This window comes from Uranotaenia lowii, chromosome 1, assembly GCF_029784155.1.
Source record: "Uranotaenia lowii strain MFRU-FL chromosome 1, ASM2978415v1, whole genome shotgun sequence".
NCBI classification, from domain to species: Eukaryota; Metazoa; Arthropoda; class Insecta; order Diptera; family Culicidae; genus Uranotaenia; species Uranotaenia lowii.
The window spans coordinates 160,785,034-160,806,525 of NC_073691.1; the positions used below are offsets into that span (position 1 = coordinate 160,785,034).

General features: G+C 43.7%; 1 protein-coding gene across 1 annotated transcript in view; it reads left to right on the forward strand.

Annotated features, from left to right (window-relative positions):
- Window positions 1–21,492, forward strand: part of LOC129740709 (steroid hormone receptor ERR2) — a 109,869-nt gene that overhangs the window by 32,292 nt on the left and 56,085 nt on the right. The window contains exon 2 of the mRNA XM_055732473.1: window positions 16,806–16,837. The gene's annotated coding sequence lies outside the window, so the exon portion shown is untranslated. The remainder of the gene's footprint in view (window positions 1–16,805; window positions 16,838–21,492) is intronic.

Here is a 21,492-nt window from a genome sequence, read left to right on the forward strand (position 1 = left end):
TAATTATAGTACATACTTAGTTCCAAAGAAATGAATCTCCCTAACGGCAAGAAGACTGCTTACCGTTTGCTAAATGTTTCTCTGCAGCAGTAAAGAAATATCTGCCAAACTAAAAGTGCCCCGCACATTAGTGTCCAAATCAAAAGTGCATCAGCAAATCTCCCACTGCTGTCTCTTCGTTTAATTGAACAAATCTAACTGCATGTGTATCTCAACTCACATGGAGTGCAGTTTTGTTAACGAGTGTTAGACACAAATAAAAAATGCTAGGAAGGGTGCCCACGCTGCTCGTTTGAAACCGACAAGGGTCTCTCTCTCTCTCCTTCTCTCCCCCTTTTCGAGATAAAAACCAAACATCCGTCATGGGGGCAAAAAATGTATATCGGCAACATTTGCACAACAAACTAAAATTAATCTTCGTGTTGACCCTGAACTTGACTTGAGCGCGCCTCTTTGCTGGCCCATCATCATCATCATCATCATCATTGGCATCGTCGCTATACCCCATTCAGCGGACCAAAATGGCGGAGGGAAGAGGGCCGAGCAGAAGAATCAGCCGTGCAACAAACAAACCAGAACTTGAACAAAATATAAACAGAAAAAAAACACAACCATTCTACCATTGCAGCCTACAATCGACGAAAAGTGTACTTGGCAAAATGACGGATACATGCCGGCACACGTAAGTACGTATGTACGTACATACAAATTCATCCCCCCTTACCCCATGTGGTTTCGTCTAAGCCGTTCACAGATGATCGCCCGGTTGCTTTTTAAGCTATTTGGGTGGGAGTAGTTATAGATTTTAGCGAAAAACTCTGATGTCGAATCAGAATGATACAAAAAATCGTCCTGGCATTTGTAAACAAAGGGCTTGTGATATAGCTCAGTTGGCAAGTCTGTTGCCTCCTGAGCCGATGTCCGTGAGTTCAAGCCCAAGAGTAAACATCGAACGCAGTTGTACCGGATAGTTTTTCAATAACGATCCGCCAACTGCAACGTTGATAAAGTCGCGAATGCCATAATGATGGTAAAACGACTATAATCGAAACAAAAAAAAAAAATTGTAAACTGGAAGAATTTTAAAAGTTATAGTTCCCGGATCATTTTCGTGATGCTGGCTGGTTAGAATTGAACGATTGGAAAACGACAAACGGTGTAGGTTGAACTCTCTGGACAAGGCGTCTCGTTTGCTTAATGAGATGCCATTTGTTCAAGTATCTGGTCAACTGTTTTTTTTTCGAAATGTACCGCAGTGCACCGAAACTCTCTTTTTTATGATGCACCTTCCTTAAATAGTGTGGGTGTAGGAATTCCGTGTCAGATGATCAACGAATACAGAGTGACACTAAAGAATCTGTACTTTAAAAAAAAAATTGAAGCCGTTACCCTGCTTAATAACTTATCAAATCGAACCAACCATCAATAAACAAGGAACCATCTATGGAAGCTTGAAAACAATATCAAATAAAAAAATTAAGATTTGCTTCAAATTCTTTTCTACGACCTCGATACATTCCTTCTTCAGTCAGTTGCGAATGCCTCCGACGATGCTCGCTGCCATTTTTTCCGTAAATGTCTTTCTAGACTAAGCTTGCCAGATTGCCCGGTTTTATCCGGGTTTGCCCGGATATTTGATGCAAAATTTCGATAAAGTCCGGTCTGGCCCGGTTGCCCGGATATCGTGAAAAAAGTCCGGATATTGCCCAGATTTTTTGACAATTTTCACAAAGAAACCAACAAAAATCAAAGTTTTTTGAGTAAGTTTCAGCAAAATCGATTAACGGTATGGAAATTTTCAACGGTTGTTTCAAATAATTTCGCTGATTTACTTTTATAAACCTTTAAATATTTAAATGTTCCAAAAAGTTTTTAGACGTCTGCAATTACATTAATAAAATATTAATTTTAATTTTTTTTGCATTGTTTCTTTGCTTTTATGTATAAATACACCTAAATTTTGCCAGGTTATTGCCCGGTTTTTGGATTTGAAAAATTGAAATCCATGCCCGGGTTTTGCCAGGATTTTTTGAAAAAATGCCCGGAATTGCTAGGCCCGGATGGGAGTGGAAAAAATTCTGGCAACCTTATTCTAGACTCTATCAGTGCCATTTCGTCATTTCCGCAACTTCATCGAAAAGCTACGAGTGTGGCCGCGAAAAATGGAGTTCGGAGAAACCTTGGGTATCAACACCTCCCCTCAATTCGCAAATTGAGAGTGCTGAACAGCTTCGCATGCCTCGCCCTCGGTAACGCCTTCGTGAACGCATCAGCTGGCTGATCCTCAATTGAGATACGTCGCAAAGAAAGCTGACCGCTTCTTATGATCTCTGTGATGAACGCTTACTTGACCCCCAAGTGTTTCATCCGGTGATGGGTCCTCGCCTCCTGCAGATACTGGATGCATGGGATGTTGTCCTCCATCAATGTGAAAGGAGTGCTAACCACACCCAATTCATCCAAGAAGTTTGTTAGCCACAAATCTTCCTTCACCGCATGGCACAGCGCTCCAATCTCAGCTTCGGTCGATGAGAGACTGAGCGTCTGCTGACGTTTCGTTGACCAAGAAATCAAATTCTCGAAGATCATGTAAGCAAAGCCCGATACAGATCTTCGATCATCGGAATCGTTAGCGAAATCTGCGTCTGCATATCCGATGAGTATTTCCGGTTTCGCCTTTCTGCGGTATACCAACGTCGTATCGGTCGTATCTCGAAGGTAGCGCAGAACACGCTGGCCTGGTATTTGCTCAGTGCGCTAACCCCTGCACAGATATCTGGCCTTGAAGATGTTGCCAGATATTGGAGACAACGGATCAATTCCTTGAAAGGCTGCTCGGTGATAACCTCACCATTCGTCCAGCTTCGTCCACCGAACGTTGGTGTCATGCGGGGTACCTACGGGTTTACAATCGGCCATACCAAATCGCTGCAAAACCTTCTCGACGTATCCTGATTGTTAAATCTCGATGATGCGCTTGCTGAAATCTCGCTTGATGGTCATTCCCAAGAAAGTCTTGACCTCCAGCAGATCCTTCATTTGGAATAACCTTTCAAGTTTGGGTTTTATCCAGATAACCTCTGATAAATCTTTGCCGGAAATCAGGATGTCATCCACTTACAGGATGAGAATGAGTCCTCGCTTGCCGGATCGGTAAACGCAGCAGTCACTCTTCAACGGAACGAAACCAAGTTTTCGTATCTCGTCGTCGAATCGCTGATTCCAAGCACGACCCGTTTGTTTCAAGCCGTACAGGCTTTTCTGCAACCGAACTTCCTTCGATGTGCCGATGTCGTCATTTTTTTTTATTAGTTGATCAGCCAGGTGGTAAATCCTTTTAACGGATTGCATTCCAAGGCACGGCGAGCTACCGCGTCCCCCCAGTTTGCTACTCTGGGTCAATGGGTGCAATTGGACGACTCATGATACTATGTACCCCTACGCCATAAAATCCACCTGGGGCCTCTGGCCATAATTCCCATCCGGACCTGCAACGAAGGCTATACCCGAGATTGGAGACCATACTCGCGCAATGCGCTGCACGGCAAATACTCGTTTTATTCATACTGCACCAGCAATCATCATCCACTCTTTGTCACGATTCACGACTTACGGGTTAGCAGTCCGTTCGCCGCTACTCGTGACTCGAGTCCCACATGCGGCCTCTTGTCGCAATTCGTGACGTCATGACCCGCCTCTCCTCGCGACTCGAGACCCTCTCACACTCATCCTCTTGACACAATTCGCGACTCTACCCACCTCTCCTCGTGTCTCGAGAGCCCTCGATCATTACGTCTCTTGACCCAATTCGAGACGAGAACAACTCGCCTCTCCTCGGGTCTGGAGATAACCACACATCCTTTTTGTCCATCTCGACTCTTCGAGACTCAACCTGGGGCCCATCCACTGGGCGCCACATGTTACTGCACAAGGCCCCTCTGTCTGTCGTGAGTCAATCGTATCCGCGAATCGGGGCCAGGAACCTCCCCAAAAGGCAGATCGATCGAAACTCGCCAAACATTTGGTCGTCCCACATATCGGGGTCGCGACTACCCGATACACGTTACGACCCCTCCCTCTTGCAACTGAGCACTGGTACCAGGGTGCCCAGTCGCACCACGTTTTTGCCACACTCGGCACGCAGCCCGTCGGTAGCTGACTGTACCAAGTGTAACGTGTAGTTCTCTTGGCCGTACATCTACAGGTGACAAGTCTGTAGACACGTTTCCAATCTGCACCACGGGGAGGTAGAACTACGCCGCAGAGCGTCTCTGAGAACACCCTTTTGCAACCAACCATGTCTTGTGGCGACCGTCATCCTTTATGGTGAACACCCACTTCGATAGAATGGGTTTTCTCTGACCTGGGGGTAAGCTGACCGTTTTGAGGTAATTTCTCTTCAATAACAGCGGCTACGTTGGCCACATACCGTTGAGTAACTCCTCGAGTTCGATGACTCCGTCTCTGCGCCGTTTCCGGATCGACGGAATTTTCTACATAATCGTCGTCCTCATCGTCTGGGAATTCTGCACTGCTCTCATAGTCGCTTTCGCCGGGTTCATCCTCAATCACACTGTTACTTACAGTTTGAATGGGATCAAAAGGCACATCAGCTAACCGCTCGGATGTGGATTCGGGTGATGACACTCCGGCTATCCGCTCGACAGTATTTTGTTGTTCTGGTTCATTGACTAACCGCTCAAATGTTGATTCCGGCTCTGTTGAAATTTCGGGCTTCTCGATGGATGAGGGAAGTGGCTCTACGTGGTTTTGTTCAGGCTCCATCATGCTGGTTTCATCGAATACTACGTTTCGACGGATTTTAATGGATCGACTGGACCCGTTTCAAAGCCTGAACCCATTGTTCGCATAGCCCACGAAAACAAATCGTTTGGATTTAGGATCCAGCTTTTGCCGCTTTTCCTTCGGAATCTTTGCGTACGCTGGGCACCCGAAAATCCGAAGATTATTCAGCCTGGGTTTTCGACCAAACTACATTTCATAAGGAGTCTTGTTAACCACAAGACCCCGTGTTGGTGACCGGTTCGTCAGGTACGCAGCGCACAACACCGCTTCGCCCCACATAGCTTTCGGTTGCTTGCAGCCGTGGAGCATAACCCTTGCCTTTTCCATCAGAGTTCGGTTGGCTCGTTCGCTGACGCAGTTTTGTTGCGGGGTGTATGGGACCGGGAATACCATCTGAACTTCTTTCTCAGAATAATGTCGTCGAAAGTCATTGCTGATGTATTCACGCCCGTTGTTGCACCGCAGGTTGCACAACTTCTGACCGAAGTGTGTTGTAGCCATCACCTCGTACTGTTTAAACCGCTCGAAGACCTCGCTCTTGTGCTTGAGCAGATACACGACCATGAAGTGGGTATAGTCGTCGATGAAGGTGACGAAATAGCGGAATCCGTCAAACGTCGGCACCTCCATGTACCCACAAACGTCGGAGTGCACAAGCTCGAGTGATCTAACCGACTGACGGAGCTTTGCATTGTTGAACTTGTTGGCTGTCTGTTTTCCTGCCATGCAGCTTTGGCAGACAGCTTGGTTTTCTAGTTTTGCTGGTAAATGACAGATTCCATCTGCCATTTTGTCGCGAACCAACTGGTAAGACCAAGATGACCTAGCCTCATATGCCATTTTTTTTGTTGTCGCATGGCTTCCAAGCAGCGCTTTTCGATGAGCTGTCAACGATTTTTCCTTCAGCAAAAACCTCCCCAGAATACTCGAACCGAACTCGAACCAAACCGAAACCGAACAGGTTATATTCCAGACTGCCGCTGGCTAGACGCTGGAAAGGTCAGTTGTGCTAGCGATTGCTCAACATCTTTGGTTGAGTTTGGCTCTCATACATTCTCTGTATGATGGGAGCACAAAGAGTATCTTTCTTTTTAAAGCTCAATATGTATGAAAGACGGCAAAAATACTCAGCTAAGATTCCGGTCGACCTTGTATGAATCGGCGAGCCATTCGATCGACGCCTGTCATCAGATTTTGTACAGTCATCTAATCCACTTTCTTCACCACAGAATGCCAGTATGCTTTGAACTGATTCTTGCTGCTAACAGTTTTTTTAGTTTTCTTAAGGTTCTGCTTAACTAACTGTTGGGAGGGTTCTTATCCTTGGGCACAATCTGGATGTTGTTGACGGCATACTCCTCCATGGACTTTTTTCCATAAAGGCATGGTGCCCAATCCGGCCAAAACAGCAAACACAAGTCATTTTTATTCAGGAAAGGCAGCAAATGACTTTCCACGTAGATTTTCGATGTGACCGTAGTTCGCGCAATAACATCAAAACATGTTTCGGAGGAGTTTTGATTTCAGTGAAACAATGTCACGTCAGCCGTCACGTATCCACAATGCACGGGAACGAGTTGGAGCAAGTTTGTGTCGCTGCCAACATTTGCGGAAAAAAATGCTTTTCTGTGCCATATACATTCCGCCCGACAAGAGTAGCAGTGTCCAGGTCTCGAGTCCCACATGGCTTCTTTACGCGAATTATGCACCCTGGCTTCTGAAGATGAAAATGTGCTGGTCTGTGGCGATTACAATCAGCCCCGTTTGCTATGGGAAAAAAATGACATTGGGGCCAAGTTGCTTAACGTAACACCTCTAAGTGCTGCTGCTGCATCATTGATTGACGGCACAAACTCGCTGAGCTTGGCCCAATTCAATATGGTCAAGAATCACAATGGACGGATATTGGATTTGGTTTTCGGTTCCAGTGACGAGCAAATTGACGTTTATCGGGCCCCGGATTCATTAGTATCGATCGACTTGCACCATCCTCCCATCGTTTTCGATCTGCCCGCTGCTCCGGTTATCAACGAGGCTCCATCAAACCTACCGACACATTGTATTAGGCCACTAAATTTTCGAAAGCTGAACTTTGATCTACTTTCGCAATATTTGAGCGTCATTGACTGGGATGCACTCTTCGACAACTCATCGGTTGTCAACATGACTGAGTTATTTTGCAGCATGATCAACAGCTGGTTAAATCTACATGTGCCTAGGTTTAAACCACCTGTTTCACCCGCTTGGAGCACACCCACTCTTCGGCAACTGCGACGTGATAAAAATGCTTGTTTACGTAGACTTTGTAAAAGCCGGAGTGAAGACTCACAAGCACAGTATAAAATAGCCAGCAAAGCCTATCGTAGATTGAACACCTCATTGTACAAGCTCCATGTATTATGCATACAATCTGGTTTACGCAATAATCTTAGAAGATTTTGGAACTTCGTCAATTTTAAACGAAAATCCAATTCAACTCCATCATCAGTATTTTACCAGGAAGCTGTAGCTGACTCTCCACAATCGTGTTGTAATTTGTTTGCGGAACATTTTCGATCCGTTTTCTCGGATACCATTTCTTCTGAACGTGAGTGCACTGAAGCTACTAATCATGTTCCCGTCGATGCAATCGATTTCAATACTTTTACTATCAATCAAGAACATATCGTATTAGCTGCGAGGAAACTGAAGAGCTCTTTTGCACCGGGACCTGACGGAATTCCTTCTGCTATCTATTGCCGCTGCATTGAAGCTGTAGCATCACCTCTAGTCCGAATCTTTAACTGCTCCTTCCAGCAACGAAAATTTCCAGATATATGGAAATCATCGTTTATGTTTCCAGTGTTTAAAAATGGAGATCGACGTAACGTGAAACAGTACAGAGGCATCACTAGTTTGTCTGCAGGATCCAAGCTCTTCGAAATAATCGTTAGTCAGGCTTTATTACGAGCATCATCACAGTACATTGCAGTTGAACAACATGGGTTCATGTCGGGTAGATCGGTGTGTACCAATATGTTGGAATACACATCGTATTGCCTGGAACAGATGGAGAGAAAAATGCAAGTTGATGCTGTCTATACTGACATAAAAGCTGCATTTGATACAATCGATCATAGAGTTTTACTTGCAAAGCTAGCCAAGCTTGGTGTGCATGGCAACATGATTGATTGGCTGAGATCATTTCTAACAGAACGCTCTATAAGGATTAAGTTTGGTGAAAGCATATCGTTTCCTTTTACTAACCGATCTGGCGTGCCCCAAGGAAGCAACTTAGGCTCGTTGCTGTTTGCTCTATTTTTCAATGACCTTATGATCAGCTTAGATGAAGGAACCTGTATTGGATATGCGGATGATCTCAAAATATTCATGCCAGTGGAATGCGTAGCTGATTGTGCTCGTCTTCAAATGTTGATAGATCACTTTAGTGTATGGTGTAGATATAACAAACTATCGGTTAGTGTTCCAAAATGTTCTGTTATAACCTTCCACCGCAAAAAAACACCAATTATTTACGATTATAACATCGGCAATCAGTTGCTAAACAGAGTTTCTGAAGTTGCAAAAGCGGTTCGTCCGATTCGCTTTACGACACCTGCCTTGGCGTAATCCTGAACAGCTTCCTGCTTATCCCGACCGGTGTCAGCTTTTGGGATTAGATACTCTTGAACGCCGCCGAAAAATCCAACAAGCCGCATTCGTCGCCAAGATATTGAACGGAGAAGTACAGTCGCCAAACTTGATAAGAACTATCGACTTTAGCGCCCCATCGAGAACTTTACGGTCCTATTCGTTGATATCGAGTCAAGTTCACAGAACATCTTATGGATGCAATGAGCCATTAACAGCTATGATGCGCATATTCCAGGACACGGAGCGCCTTCATCGATTTGGAGAACCAACTAGTAGTTTAACTCGCCGCATGTATCAGTCCAGATTGTTCCGTTCTATTTGAGTGTAGTGTAATTTATATCATTCATTTAAACATTTATTGTTCGATGAATTAATTAACTAAATAAATAAATAAATAAATAAATAAATAAATTTCCTGGTTGACGGTCATGGTTGCAACGGAAATGTCGCTTTTTAAGCAACTGGAACAGATAGCTGCCCAAAACAGATATTTGTTGGCAATCTTTTTGAGTTTGATATGCTTGAAAATGTCTACCACCTGTCCCCTTTCGGTTGCTGTATAATATTCTTGTCCAGGAAGCTGTCCCAAGTCTGCCTCGGCGAAGGTTTTGTCGTCCATCACCACGCAATCAAACTTTGTCTACCGAGCTTCCGAGAGCATGTTTTTGCCGTAAAGTTTTGCTTATATTAAAATCACCATAATCTTATAAGTCGAAAGTCCGGATTCTGCTTCATACACGGTTTTAGACGATATTACCAACTTATTTGCCACATCTCGAATGGAGAGATTGGGGTCAGCCACTCTTCTGTTCGTCACAGCAGCTCAAGGTTGCCGAAAAAAAAATCTGTGATTTTGACAATAAAAAATTCTCTTATTCTGTGATTTGACCCTTTGATTCTGTGACGCTATGTCTTAGAGTTCATTGAAAAAACCAAGTGGAACATCACAAATTGGAAACTAACTACTTACAGCTTGAATAGAAAAAAAAAATCAATTCGTATTACTTGTTTTCATATTTTCATGAATTTGAGTCAGAAATAGAAAGACGAGAGTGACATAAAAATTTATAATTTTGGAAATCTGTTCAAAATTTTAAAACCTGTGAATTTTGTGAAAATTTTAAAAACTCTGTGATATGTGACACAGATTTTGAGAGGAAATTTTGCTCAAAATTCTGTGATAATACAGATTTTTCGATGATGTCGGCAACCTTGCTGCAGCTCCCGGATTTCGATTTTTCCCAGATACTGACTTTCTAGTTGTCGACAAACGTTCCTCGACCACTTTTATTACTTTTTTACGAACACATTTGTTTGTGCCAAATTCAATTCGGGTGTATATTTTAATTTCCAGTTTCCAATTTGCGGACCCCTGTTGTTCAAGATCCAGAACCGATTCCAGTCGTGGAAGCGCGTTGCCGAAAAGTTTGGGCATGCAGCTTACAAAGTCGATGCGCATGGAGGCGTGTGTTTAGTTAAATTTCTGCCACTACAATGATGCCATGAATGCAGTAACAATTGCAGCTGATCGCTCATCAGCAAAGGTATAATTGACTCCGCGCGTTGATCGACAGTTGATCTTTTGAGCACCGGAAAAAATGGGATGAAGATTTTCAATGGATCGGGTTTCGAATTAAGGATAGTTATATGTTTGTAAAACGTCTCATTCAAGCAACTTAGTCAAAATCAGCAATCTCTTATGTATAGAAACTGCTCAAAGTTCAACGAACGCTTGCCATATATTATACAAACATTTAAACATCAATTGATATCAAAAACATTGAATCACCCTACAAGGAAATATTTTGAACTTCTTATTTTGAATGATGCATTGATACAATGCTTCACGATGCATGATGTCTAGTGTCTTATCGCTTCAAGGACCGAATAGAATATATTTCGCTTTCCATCAAATCGTTATAATATGAAGAATAATTCAAAAGATGTTATTTCAAAATAAAAATAATACAGTTCAAAATCAAACAAGACACTTTAATCTACTCAAGAATGTTAAATTTGTAGTCTTTGGTTCAGTAGTTGACGAATTTATAGCACCTCAAATCGAAAGATAAGTATTTTTTGCAAAAATCAATTTTAAAATCTAAAGCCTCTTCGATAAAATACTAAACTATCGAGAAGACTGCTACCGTATTTCTAAGAAGTCGGTTGTTTTTAATGTTACTTATCGTTTGTTACTCACGACAGAGAGCACGCTACGGATGAATGAAAATCGAAAAGTTCAAAATCAGCTAAATTTCTTACAACCAGTAACCAGATACCTGACTGGGCAGGCACAGAACTATATCCTCCAGCCAGTTCTTCTGATGCCGGTTTTGTATTTTGCAATTGAAATTGTATAACTCAAAGCTCAGATATCCAGGGCCGGGATACAGTGGGAACTCCGAAATTGCGACGAATGTTGGGTTAGTTTTTAGAAACGAGAGTTTTGAATAATCAGAAATTGAAAAAACTCAATTGTTGAAGCTTGACTTTTTGAGATAAAATATTTTTATTAAAATTAAACTACTCAGTAAAAATAAAATTTTTGATTCCGAGGTAATAAAAGAACATACTCCGGTATTACTGTGCTGTTTATTGCAATAGTTACATGAATGTGTTCAAGGGAATTGAACTTAAATTCTCTTCTGTAAAGTTCATCTAACCAATCCAGACCATTGTTTTCAAGAATACGAAACTTTTATTTCTTTTTGGACTCCGGTTTTTTTAATTGAAATCAAAACAAAATGAAATTGTCAGAACGATCCCCCAAAGAACGAAAGGTTCGACTGTAACCGTATGGGACAGACATAACAACAAGGGGAGCAAAAAAATATGTCAGTGTGTTACAGCCGGTCCCACGATGATGGTGTGGCAAATTCTAGGACTGATCCCCAATCCCCGCGATTTATTCTAGCAGGGAATGTGCGCCAAATAATGCTGGCAATGATGGAGAACGAATTGCTCCGCAAACCACCAGCCTAAGTTTTGACTCGCGTCTTTTCGCTTTCCTCCTATCCGGTTGGTCAAATTTAGTTAGATTTTTTTTTATCGTTTTTAGTGCTAAGAGTAGATAGGAGGTACAGACAGCAATTACTTGATGGCCTTTTTTTTAAGTGAGTAGGTACCTATCTATACTTTGTCTGTCTGGTGACCAGTCGAGTGATTCCATTTTCCGGATGGCGTATGGTTTCCGTCTAAGCTGCGCCGGCGGCTGGCTTATTTTATGTATCAAGTGGTCTTTTTTGAGTGAATCCTTTTAGCATTACAAAATATGGGAGGCAACAGTCAATGGTTGAATGATTTTCTTTGCGATATATCAATCAGCCATTTGATTCAAGTAAAAACCTTCATAGACAGAAATCAACTTTAACAAACTTGAAATATTTTCTTTGTAGACATTGTAAGGCGGTGCTTACTAACATTTATAAATACGTATTCCATCGTCAAACATTAGGTCCTTATGGATATGCATCAGTGGAGATGATTCTTTGTGATTTTAAGCATATGATTGAAAAATCTCAAAGCTTTGTTTACATAAATATAAGTATTGAAGAAAGATTTAAGAATTATAGGGCATATTGTTATTACTCATCAAAAATTCCTCACAATTCCGCTAAATATTACTTCAGACCATCCGCACTTTCATGTTGTTTAGAACAGACTTTTACCTCGAAAATACAAGCTGGCTCAAATCCCCAGTCCCTGAAACCAAAATGAGGACGTACCACGGTTCGACGACATTCTTTGGTAAGAGGCTTTTGCTTAAAAATACACCCATATCGAACAGTCAAGGGGGTTCAGACTGCTCAGGAGCCAAAGATCTTTCGGTCAAAACGTCATATTCTCCTCCAACCTAGTTTTTTCTCTATTTTGTTGGTAACCATAGGTGGTAAATCCCGGTTACGGATTGTATTCCAAGGCACGGCGAACCACCGCGTCTCCCAGTTTGCTACTTTGGGTCTATGGGTACAATGGGAAGACTCGTGATATACTCCGTTTATATCTCGTACTCCCAAAACTCCACCTGAGATCGCAGACCTAGTTCCCACCTCGAATTGTTTAACACAATTTACTTCCATAATGGGAGAACTATTTGCGCTACTGCGCTCCAAGGCAATACTCATAGACAAGACCACTTTCAGCAATACCTATCATTATTACGACTCGAATTCTGAACTCTCCTCTAAAGACTTGAGAACCGATATCTCCTCGCAATGACTCGAGGTTCCCACGTAAACCTCTCCTCTTCGCGACTCGAGGCCTAATCGCTCCTCTCACGGCTCGAGATCAGACCCCTCCTCGTATCGATTCGAGGTTGACGTACACATAAAAGGCCTGATCTCTCCTCTTGCGACCCGAGATCCGACCTCTTATCGTAAAGACTCGGGGTTGACCAAACAAACCTCTCCTCCTGAAGTCTCGAAGCCTCATCTTAGTAGGTTCAAACCGTGGGGTCGAACGTACTCTACTCGACAGGCTCCCGTCTATGGGGTCAGTCTACTCCGATCGTTGTCCGGTCTTCTTGTATTCCTTTGGCTGGCAACCCTAGGATTATTTGGGTAGCAGCTTTCTTCTGCACGTCGTGTGCCAGATAGAGTGCAGCATGAACGAAACAGGTTAGGGTCCGTTTTGAGGTGTGATACACAAAGACACACAGATACACAGGATGTTCAGCGGCTGATGAACCTGCGAGTGATCCCTGCGAGTGTCCTCGGTAGCTGCTAATGTTGTGGCGGAGGTCATGCAGATCTCGGTCTTGCTGAGGAAGAGCTCTTCTGCTACGAGTACAGGCACATACCCTACCCTGCTACGAGTACAATCACATAACCACTGTCGGGGGATACCCACGGGTAGAGTGGCTCTCGATGCCGGGCGAGCCTCTCGAGTCGGTGTAGCATGTCGTCACCGTCGGGAAACATCCGAGTCGTAGCTTTCCAAGTCCCGAACGTGTGCCGTGACAGGCGCGAGTCCAGGACAAGCTGCTCTCGATCTGGCACACAACGGGCAGGAAAATCCGCGGGCCAAAAATCCTAGGGTTGCCAACCAAGGGGGATAAAGAAGACCTAACAACGGTCGGAGTAGACTGACCCCATCGACGGAGGGCTGTCGAATAGAGTGCGTCCGACCCTACGGTTTGAAGCTACAAAGATAAGGCAACACCTTCTGCGTAGCGGATTCCGTGGGTGCGCCGCGTTCGTGCGTAGGATGCTCCACCTTCGGGGAGTATCCGAGTAGGGCGGTTCTCAACGACAGAAGCTGCGGGGATAAGACTTGACCTTCTTCGCAGTGGAAATCGTTGGGAAAGGGATATTCCACGTTCGGGGAATACCCACGGGTAGAGTGGCTCTCGACGCCGGATGAGCCAGTCGAGTCGGAGTAGGATGACGTCTTCGTCGGGAATCATCCGAGTCGTTGCGTTAAGTCCCGCGCGTGTGCCGTGACAGGCGCGAGTCTAGGATAAGCTACTCTTTATCAGGCATACGACGGGCAAGGCGGCAAACCTCGAACCCTGAAGATAAGAGGTCGGGCCTCGAGTCGTTAGAGGAGATGTCAGGCCTCAAACCTTCAGGCGGAGAGGTTTGTGTGGCCAACCCCGAGTCTTTATGATAGAAGGTCGGGTCCCGAGACGCGAGAGGAGGGATCAGGCCCCTTATCAACAAGAGGAGGGGTACAAGTGGTCACCTCGAGTCCTTACGAGGAGAGGTCAGATTTCAAGTCGTTAGAGGAGAGATCGGGCCTTGAATCGTGCAGAGGAGAGGTAAACCTTGAGTCGATGCGAGGAGATGTCGGTTCTCAAGTCGTTAGAGGAGAGTTCAGAATTTGAGTCGTAATGATGATAGGTATTGCAGAAAGTGGTCTCGTTAATGAGTATTGCCTTGGAGCGCATGAGCGCGAATAGACCTCCCACTATTGAAGCATAGTGTACTAAATAGTTCGAGGTAGGAACCAGGTCTGCGGCTTCAGGTAGAGTTTAGAGAGTAGGGGGTATACACGGAGTATATCATGAGTCTTCGCATTGTACCCATGGACCCAGAGTAGCAAACTGGCGGGCCGCGATGGCTCGCCGTGCCTTGGAATACAATCCGTAAACCGAGGTCTACCACCTGTGATTACCAACTAAAAATAAAAGGCACATACCCGATGTGCGGAGACATGCCAGAGAGGCCTCGATGTTCAGCTGGCAGCACTAGTAGGACAGCTCGGAACGTTGCCGGTGGGCTTATCGCTTGATCCCTAACGTCGGATTTTGGACGGATCGGAGACACGGAGAGGTGGATTTCCGCATGACACAGTTCTTGACTGGTTACGGATGCTTCATGCAGTACCACCATCGGCTTGGACACGTGGCCACGCCATTCTGCCCAATCTCCGGTGACACAGTTGATACACCAGAGCACGAAGTGTTCAACTGTCCGAGGTTCGTGCGGAGGATGTGTGAAGATGCCAATACTAGGCGCGAAGCCAGCGATGGGTTCACCTGGATCATGACTGCCCTGCATAGAAGTTGGAACCAGCACCAGTCCGCGACCGGTGTAGGGTGACTCCTTTGTCGGGGAGCATCTGAGTAGTGTGCGTCCGAACCTGCCTGGTACGTCGCGAGCGTGTGTGTAGGATACTTCCACCGTTACCGTCGCGAAGTATCCGAGTCGAACACGCCCTCTGCTACAGACGCTGGTGGGAAAGACAAGACCTTCTCCGCAGTCGAACTCGTAGAGGGAGGAGTATTCACGTCGCGGAATACTCTCGGATAGAGTGATTTCACGTCGTCGGCGGGTGAGTCACTCGAGTCGGTGTAGGATGACGTCTTCACCAGGAATAATCCGAGTACAGGGTGACAAAATAATCCCACACACTTTTTTGGGGTTGCCTGTAGCCTATACGTTGCATCTCTCTGGTGCCATCTATATGCACAATGAAAGGGCTATCTTTGCTGCCCAAAGTGGCAGGGTTTCGTTTCTGTGCAGTTTGTGTACATTAAGTTGTGAGTCATGGCAGAGTTAAGAGCAGCTGTTATCGCTGAATATGTGAGAGGGTACAAACCGGACACATATTCAACATATTCAAACACTTAAAAACGTTCGGAATCAACCGGAAATTCGTGTACCGGACCATAAATCGATAACTAGAGACAGGAGGCACCGAGGACAAGGCACTATCTGGACGACCAAGGTCGGTGAGAACTCCAAGGCTGAAAAAGATTATATGAGACCGGATGTGCGCCGCTTGTGACAACTTTCCGAGACGTCTGAAGCTGATTCGATCAGAGAAAGGTGGTGCAATTCCGAGATATCGTCTGTGAAGTATCTTTTCGAGTTACTGAATAAAGCTATGAAAGTCAGATTCTGATTTTCTTCTTATTATTTGAAATATTGAGTTTTTTCTGTGTGACCGGACTTTTTTGTCACCCTGTAGTTTCTTAAAGCCCCGGAAGTGTGCTGTTACATGCGCGTGTCCAGGATAAGCTGCTCTCGATTCGGCACACGGACGGGCAAAAAGGAGAGGGTTTCGAGCCAAACCAAGCGGAGCCAAGATCTCGAGTCGTTAGAGGAAAGGTCATTGGTATTTTGCAGTGGTCTCGAACCAAGCGACCCTCGAGTTACGAGTAAAGGCCGGACCTCGAGTCATCAGAGGAGAGGTCCTTAGTCTTGAATTGTAACAAGAGGCAGGGTATATATGCTGGAGTTTTGACTTGAAATTGAGTAAGCCGATGAGCGCATAAGCGCGGACTTGGTCTCCCATCTCGGGTACAGCCTTCGATGCAGGTCCAGATGGGAATTATTACCAGAGGCCCCAGGTGGACTTTATGCCGTAGGGGTGCTTAGAGTATCATGAGTCGACCAATTGCACCCGTGGACCCATAGTAGCGTACTGGGGGGACGCGGTGGCTCGCCGAGTCTTGGAATGCAATCCGTAGAAAGAATTTACCACATGAATGACCAACTAATTAAAAAAAGACACACGGGAGAGAGAGAAAGAAAGAAAAAAAGAAAGAGAAAGAGAAAGAGAGAGAGAGAGAGAGAGAGAAATCTTCGCACTCCGATGGTACAAATTACCAATACAATGATGTGGGAGTTTTTTTTGTAACATCTTTATTTGAAACGGCTCATACCTTTAGGCTTTAAGGAGACAAACTCGTTTTGTTTGTTCACAATTGTGTGCTAGAATCTAGTTTTATGTGGGAGTTGCCATTTGACATTCAGTAGTGGTGCCATCTACTGCAAAGTTTGAGACTTTATAAAGGAAAATTGAGCTAAGAACAAGGGTTGCAATGACAATTTTTTCCGTTTCTAATTTTAACAATACTGTATATCGTATACACAATTTCAATTAATTTTCATAACTTTTTTTTCCTTTTTTTGTTTCAGACAGCGGACAGCGTATCCTAGAAGTTGTCAACGTAAGTAGCGTTGAACTACCTTAACCAGTGTATTATAAATATTAATATTTCGAAATAATACAATATTGCAAAAAAAACCCTTTACAAGAATGCTTTTCTCTGGAAAACAGTAGAATATTGATGAGAATCTATCCTGAATAGACACAATAAAAAGTGCTACCGAGAACAAAAAAATCCATCCATCTACATTGTAGTAAGGCTATCCGGTAAACGATTCCATGATTCCCGTAATCACGTTGCCGAGATAATCGCTGCGGTGCAAGGCAGTGCGTGCATAAACAAAGAAGTGATTTCTTAGACACGGGTACGATTAATGATTATGTTTGCCATAATATTTTAATTAGCTATAATCTACTTCAAGAGCTTATCACTTGGGCTGATGTATGATATTCTACAATAGCAAACTTAGTAGAAAATTCCAACTGAAGCGGACATTTACTTGAGATTTTACGTTTTTCCTTTCGTTTTAATGATATTTTCACAACCTTCCGTTTTTCTCAATTTTGAGGGAAAATACTCGGCTCTGTGTATGTTAGTCCGGGTTTGAGTGACCGGACTCGGCTCAAAGTTGTTTTTTTTTGGTATGGAGTGTGGTAGATATAGTGATAATGATAAATGATAATAAAAAAGATGGCCGAAATCTTCTAATTGATTTGTACTTTTTGTTTATTGAAACAAAGAAATATATTTAAAATTATTAATAATAATGTTAACATACACAAAAAAAACATCGTTTATCTGGCAACACAGAAAATACTGTCGGTGTGGTCTTGTTAAAAAGGACTAAGCCAGATGTAAATCATTGTCGGACTTAAACTTGTTCATGTGTGAGTGATAATCATATTGGCAAAAGCCAGCGATCACTAACACTAAAAGATTGGAGAGATGATTGGTAGAGTGTGAGTGAAAGCAAACGACGGACGAATCGGGAAAATATCGTCATTCTATTGGCTACTTTAATCGTTGGGGTTGCGGGTTTTTAAGTCGAGTGGAAGTAAAGTCTTAGTGAAAAAAATAAACCGAGAAATGAATTCAGGGAAGAAATTTAAGGATCACCACATGGAGTACCCTATCCCTGGTTCAACATAAGTGAGGTCACTCGGCCGTAGGCCATTCGGTCGAAAGTCATTTGGCCGATGGATGTTAGGCCGAATGGGCTGTTTAGTCGAAAGTACGTAAAGCCGAAAGAATGTTCGGCCGTATGGTAATCAGACCGAATGGTCGCAAGGCCGAATTGACAATAGGCCGAATTGACGATAGGCCAAATGGACCATAGGCCATAGATCGTTCCGTCGAATGGTCACTAGGTCGAAGTGATACAAGTCCGATAAGACATCTTTGATTCCCGTTTGTATGTTAGGCCCAATGGTCGTTAGGCCTGACGGTCTTCGGCCGAATGTCCGGGACCCGTTTTAAGTTATCATTCATAGTTTAGAGTCACTTAGTTCAAGTTGTGTGTGGCCATTATGAGTGGTAGTTCTCGGAGGAAAGTGACAACTTTTCGTAGTTGATTGGACTTTTCTTGGTGATGTGCGATGGTGATCTGGATGACCACTATCGGCTCTGAGTGTTCTAACCCTGGTTCTGAGTGACCATTCTCAGCTCAAAGTCACTAAATCTTTGTTCTGAGTGGCCATTTTTCAGTTTTATTGGCCATATATTGGTGTTGAGAGCGATCATTTTAGACTCCGAGTGGTCTAATTCGGATCTGGGTGACCAGCTCTCAGATGCCACTCTCGACCCTGTGTATTTAATCTGATCCTGGTGACCAATCTCAGCTCAGGGCTACTTTATGCTGGTTCACAGTGATCATCCTCGGCTTTGAGTGTCCGTTTTCGGCACCAAGTAAACAGTTTTTGGATCAAGCGACCTCATTGTAGCACTGAGTGTCGTAGGGAGTCGTAGAGAGTGAGTAGGCTCTGAGTCTTGGTTTTAGTGGCAACCCGAGTTTTTTTTTCGATCCAAAGGCAACTACAACTCGCCCAGGCTCAGACGACTCAAATGTTGTAAATGTGTATATAAAAGCAGCTCTCACGAATCTAATTTTCGAACGAACTGTACGGAAATAACACATAGACTAGCCACGGGTGCTTCGGGTGAGTGATACGATTGAGAGCAAAAAACTATTATCAATATTAGCTTACTGCCGCTCATAGCAAGTCCGTCCTATTTGCGTTTCTGTTGAGTTGAGAAAACAGCAATTGAATTTTGTTACTTGTTTTGAGAAATTTCGTATTTTCCCGCGGTTTTGATGGCAGCAATCAACAGCATTTGTTACTTACGTGACTAACAAATACTTTTGTATCATTGCTCGTTCAAAAATATCAAAATTTGGATGGTTTGTGATGAAAATTATACTCTGGGACGCATATGCGATTATTTTCATTGTAGGTACCTACACGCTCCTTTATTTTAACTCAAAATTAAGTACGACCGAGGTTCAAAACATAGTTCGATTCCATGAACTTAAAGTTAAGTACCCTTTTTTCTCCTTGCGATGGTTCGAAATGGAGTTCGAACTGCGATCTTAAAATTGATCCTTTTTTCCTTCGGCGAGGGAGCAAAGCTGAGTTCAACCATATGAACTGAAAATTGAACTCTCTTTGATGGACTGAAAACACTTAGCGAGTTCAGTTCGAAACGGAACAGCTACCAACGAACACGTCGCAAAATTTTGTCGTTCCGGAACAATTACCGGAAGACTATAAAGGAATGCATGTTCACCGTGTCAGCGTAAAATTCTGTCCGTCATTGTGATCATACGGTGAGTGGCTTGGAATGTCCGGAATCATCCGGATGTTATTTACTTCCCGTAGGAAGTAGCATCCGGAAGTTTTCTTTGACCGGGAGTGTCAAAATTTTCCACCGCTCTGTAATTGCAATGCAATGTACCGGAGCAGCAACATCCGGGTACAACAATTTTTAATCATCCTTTAATTCCCTGAAAATAAGCTACCTTCGAAAAAAAGGATAAATTCGAGTTCGGCTGCCGAACTTAGTATTGAGTATGCCTATCAGAACTTAGTTTTGCGATTGCCCAGTCGAATTCAAAATTGAGTGCTGCCACTGAACTGCTGTTTTGAACCAAAACCTAATTTTGAGTTTAAAAAAAGAGCGTGTAGCAAAAATGATAGCAAGGCAGTCCCATTCCATAGCCAACTGCAAACGCTGATGAAAAAAACAAGGCTAGAAAAGAGCTTGTCCCGGTCTATTGGAACCTTTTTTTTAACAACCTAGGGTAATTCCAGATTGCCCAATTTTATCCAGGCTACCGGATCTTTAAAGAATGAATGGGAAATACCCGGTCACCAAGACCTAGTTAAAAGACTTAGTTAAAAGATGTTGGTCACACGATACAAAAACAAATCTTGTAACGTTGCCGGGATCTGGGTTCATCACCTTATACCCTTGCAATTTCAAAGACTACTTCAGAGTATCCATTTCGGAATTGAGTGTCCGTTTCCGGCACTGAGTGATCAGTTTTTTGTTGGAGTGGCCCCTTTCTAGCACTGAGTGACCAGAGTGGTTCGCTCCAAAGGTAACTCAAACTCAAAGTGCGGTAAATGTGTTTATAACAGCAGCTCTCATGAATCTAATTTTCAAACGAATTGTACGAAAATGCAACATAGAACCTGGTGCTTCGGGTGGGTGAAACGCATAAGTACAACGAACTCATTTGGTAAAGTCGCTGGGACACGCCCTCCCGAGAGAAACACACGAACACCACACGAATCGTGTTCGCACGTTTCTCGAAGTCTAATTTCGTTAGTCGTGCAACTAACATTCTCGAAGTAAACAAGTTCATCCTATTTTGAACGCACGGTTAAACATTTGCTGAGTTTCAAACTCTTTCTAAACCTTTCCCAATGACGTACGGCGATCCTTATCAATCGCTGATCTGCTAGCGTCAGTTGGATTACAGCAATTGACAGGGCGCTAATGCTAAATTTAGTAAACTGAGGGACCGAATGCACCCCAATGCATCGGTAGGGTGTGTCACGTGGAAATTTTTTTCGTCAGCTGGAACCACACCAAGGCAAAACTGGACGGCGGTTGTCCTCAATCATCTCGGGATCTAGCCAAAAGGAACCAAAACAATAACTGGAAATCGGCTGCAGCTGCAGATTTTGTTTTGCTCTCATGTGGCAGATCGTTTACAGATCGATGTGCTAATCAAACACCGAACGATTGACGCTAGCGCCTGGATCGGGAGGAAATGTTTTGGAATCGCTGCACATCCCAAGATTCGAACAACTATCATCCGAGCATCAATTTCTTTTGGCTTAGCTGATTGTAAACCGAGAATAGATTAAGTTCCAGTTTTACGCTGTACTATGTATGTAAATAAAGGGAAGAGTGAAAAGCACCCTTAGGTTTCACGTTCATCTGAACGTGATACCATCGGATGCATTCGGCTAGAAATTGAATTTGAAACTGCACTCAATAGTAAGGTGGTTAGATAACACATAACAAGTGGTCCTTAGCCCTAGAAAGACTATCTAGTTAGTCTATGTTGAGATACTTTGTCAGATTCAAATTATTTTGAAGACGACTGGTAACGGACAACCGAAAGCAAATCGAACTTCGGACAGCTGTACTAAGTATGCCGAAATTCAAATTAGCCGGCCGGCCTTATAACCGATTCAGCAAAGACC